Raw genomic sequence first — 4,002 nt, 5'->3', positions numbered from 1 at the left:
TGTGGGATATTCTCTTCCCCAACAGGAAATGGCAAAGAGCCCAGCAAAGCTGGTCACATGATCCCTCCTAGGCTCCGCCTACCCCAGTCATTCTCTTTGCCGTTGTACAGGCAACATCTCCACGGAGATGGCTTAGAGTTTTTTAGTGTTTAACTGTAGTTTTTATTATTCAATCAAGAGTTTGTTATTTTGAAATAGTGCTGGTATGTACTATTTACTCAGAAACAGAAAAGAGATGAAGATTTCTGTTTGTATGAGGAAAATGATTTTAGCAACCGTCACTAAAATCCATGGCTGTTCCACACAGGACTGTTGAGAGCAATTAACTTCAGTTGGGGGAACAGTGAGCAGTCTCTTGCTGCTTGAGGTATGACACATTCTAACAAGACGATGTAATGCTGGAAGCTGTCATTTTCCCTATGGGATCCGGTAAGCCATGTTTATTACGATCGTAAATAAGGGCTTCACAAGGGCTTATTAAGACTGTAGACTTTTTCTGGGCTAAATCGATTCATTATTAACACATATTTAGCCTTGAGGAATCATTTTATTTGGGTATTTTGATATAATAATATCGGCAGGCACTGTTTTAGACACCTTATTCTTTAGGGACTTTCCCAAAGCATAGGCAGAGCCTCATTTTCGCGCCGGTGTTGCGCACTTGTTTTTGAGAGGCATGGCATGCAGTCGCATGTGAGAGGAGCTCTGATACTTAGAAAAGACTTTCTGAAGGCGTCATTTGGTATCGTATTCCCCTTTGGGCTTGGTTGGGTCTCAGCAAAGCAGATACCAGGGACTGTAAAGGGGTTAAAGTTCAAAACGGCTCCGGTTCCGTTATTTTAAGGGTTAAAGCTTCCAAATTTGGTGTGCAATACTTTTAAGGCTTTAAGACACTGTGGTGAAAATTTGGTGAATTTTGAACAATTCCTTCATGTTTTTTCGCAATTGCAGTAATAAAGTGTGTTCAGTTTAAAATTTAAAGTGACAGTAACGGTTTTATTTTAAAACGTTTTTTGTACTTTGTTATCAAGTTTATGCCTGTTTAACATGTCTGAACTACCAGATAGACTGTGTTCTGAATGTGGGGAAGCCAGAATTCCTATTCATTTAAATAAATGTGATTTATGTGACAATGACAATGATGCCCAAGATGATTCCTCAAGTGAGGGGAGTAAGCATGGTACTGCATCATTCCCTCCTTCGTCTACACGAGTCTTGCCCACTCAGGAGGCCCCTAGTACATCTAGCGCGCCAATACTCCTTACTATGCAACAATTAACGGCTGTAATGGATAATTCTGTCAAAAACATTTTAGCCAAAATGAACACTTATCAGCGTAAGCGCGACTGCTCTGTTTTAGATACTGAAGAGCATGACGACGCTGATAATAATGTTTCTGAAGGGCCCCTAACCCAGTCTGATGGGGCCAGGGAGGTTTTGTCTGAGGGAGAAATTACTGATTCAGGGAACATTTCTCAACAAGCTGAACCTGATGTGATTACATTTAAATTTAAGTTGGAACATCTCCGCATTCTGCTTAAGGAGGTATTATCCACTCTGGATGATTGTGACAAGTTGGTCATCCCAGAGAAACTATGTAAAATGGACAAGTTCCTAGAGGTGCCGGGGCTCCCAGAAGCTTTTCCTATACCCAAGCGGGTGGCGGACATTGTTAATAAAGAATGGGAAAGGCCCGGTATTCCTTTCGTCCCTCCCCCCATATTTAAAAAATTGTTTCCTATGGTCGACCCCAGAAAGGACTTATGGCAGACAGTCCCCAAGGTCGAGGGAGCGGTTTCCACTTTAAACAAACGCACCACTATACCCATAGAGGATAGTTGTGCTTTCAAAGATCCTATGGATAAAAAATTAGAAGGTTTGCTTAAAAAGATGTTTGTTCAGCAGGGTTACCTTCTACAACCAATTTCATGCGTTGTCCCTGTCGCTACAGCCGCATGTTTCTGGTTCGATGAGCTGATAAAGGCGGTCGATAGTGATTCTCCTCCTTATGAGGAGATTATGGACAGAATCAATGCTCTCAAATTGGCTAATTCTTTTACCCTAGACGCCACTTTGCAATTGGCTAGGTTAGCGGCTAAGAATTCTGGGTTTGCTATTGTGGCGCGCAGAGCGCTTTGGTTGAAATCTTGGTCGGCTGATGCGTCTTCCAAGAACAAGCTACTTAACATTCCTTTCAAGGGGAAAACGCTGTTTGGCCCTGACTTGAAAGAGATTATCTCTGATATCACTGGGGGTAAGGGCCACGCCCTTCCTCAGGATCGGCCTTTCAAGGCAAAAAATAAACCTAATTTTCGTCCCTTTCGTAGAAACGGACCAGCCCAAAGTGCTACGTCCTCTAAGCAAGAGGGTAATACTTCTCAAGCCAAGCCAGCTTGGAGACCAATGCAAGGCTGGAACAAGGGAAAGCAGGCCAAGAAACCTGCCACTGCTACCAAGACAGCATGAAATGTTGGCCCCCGATCCGGGACCGGATCTGGTGGGGGGCAGACTCTCTCTCTTCGCTCAGGCTTGGGCAAGAGATGTTCTGGATCCTTGGGCGCTAGAAATAGTCTCCCAAGGTTATCTTCTGGAATTCAAGGGGCTTCCCCCAAGGGGGAGGTTCCACAGGTCTCAGTTGTCTTCAGACCACATAAAAAGACAGGCATTCTTACATTGTGTAGAAGACCTGTTAAAAATGGGAGTGATTCATCCTGTTCCATTAAGAGAACAAGGGATGGGGTTCTACTCCAATCTGTTCATAGTTCCCAAAAAAGAGGGAACGTTCAGACCAATCTTAGATCTCAAGATCTTAAACAAGTTTCTCAAGGTTCCATCGTTCAAGATGGAAACCATTCGAACTATTCTTCCTTCCATCCAGGAAGGTCAATTCATGACCACGGTGGATTTAAAGGATGCGTATCTACATATTCCTATCCACAAGGAACATCATCGGTTCCTAAGGTTCGCATTCCTGGACAAGCATTACCAGTTTGTGGCGCTTCCTTTCGGATTAGCCACTGCTCCAAGGATTTTCACAAAGGTACTAGGGTCCCTTCTAGCTGTGCTAAGACCAAGGGGCATTGCTGTAGTACCTTACTTGGACGACATTCTGATTCAAGCGTCGTCCCTTCCTCAAGCAAAGGCTCACACGGACATAGTCCTGGCCTTTCTCAGATCTCACGGATGGAAAGTGAACGTGGAAAAGAGTTCTCTATCTCCGTCAACAAGGGTTCCCTTCTTGGGAACAATAATAGACTCCTTAGAAATGAGGATATTTCTGACAGAGGCCAGAAAAACAAAACTTCTAGACTCTTGTCGGATACTTCATTCCGTTCCTCTTCCTTCCATAGCTCAGTGCATGGAAGTGATCGGGTTGATGGTAGCGGCAATGGACATAGTTCCTTTTGCGCGCATTCATCTAAGACCATTACAACTGTGCATGCTCAGTCAGTGGAATGGGGATTATACAGACTTGTCTCCGAAGATACAAGTAAATCAGAGGACCAGAGACTCACTCCGTTGGTGGCTGTCCCTGGACAACCTGTCACAAGGGATGACATTCCGCAGACCAGAGTGGGTCATTGTCACGACCGACGCCAGTCTGATGGGCTGGGGCGCGGTCTGGGGATCCCTGAAAGCTCAGGGTCTTTGGTCTCGGGAAGAGTCTCTTCTACCGATAAATATTCTGGAACTGAGAGCGATATTCAATGCTCTCAAGGCTTGGCCTCAGCTAGCGAGGGCCAAGTTCATACGGTTTCAATCAGACAACATGACAACTGTTGCGTACATCAACCATCAGGGGGGAACAAGGAGTTCCCTAGCGATGGAAGAAGTGACCAAAATCATTCTATGGGCGGAGTCTCACTCCTGCCACCTGTCCGCTATCCACATCCCAGGAGTGGAAAATTGGGAAGCGGATTTTCTGAGTCGTCAGACATTGCATCCGGGGGAGTGGGAACTCCATCCGGAAATCTTTGCCCAAGTCACTCAGCTGTGGGGCAT

This window comes from Bombina bombina, chromosome 8, assembly GCF_027579735.1.
Source record: "Bombina bombina isolate aBomBom1 chromosome 8, aBomBom1.pri, whole genome shotgun sequence".
NCBI lineage: Eukaryota > Metazoa > Chordata > Amphibia > Anura > Bombinatoridae > Bombina > Bombina bombina.
The sequence above is the reverse complement of the archived record's forward strand: the minus strand, read 5'-3'. Positions refer to the sequence as shown.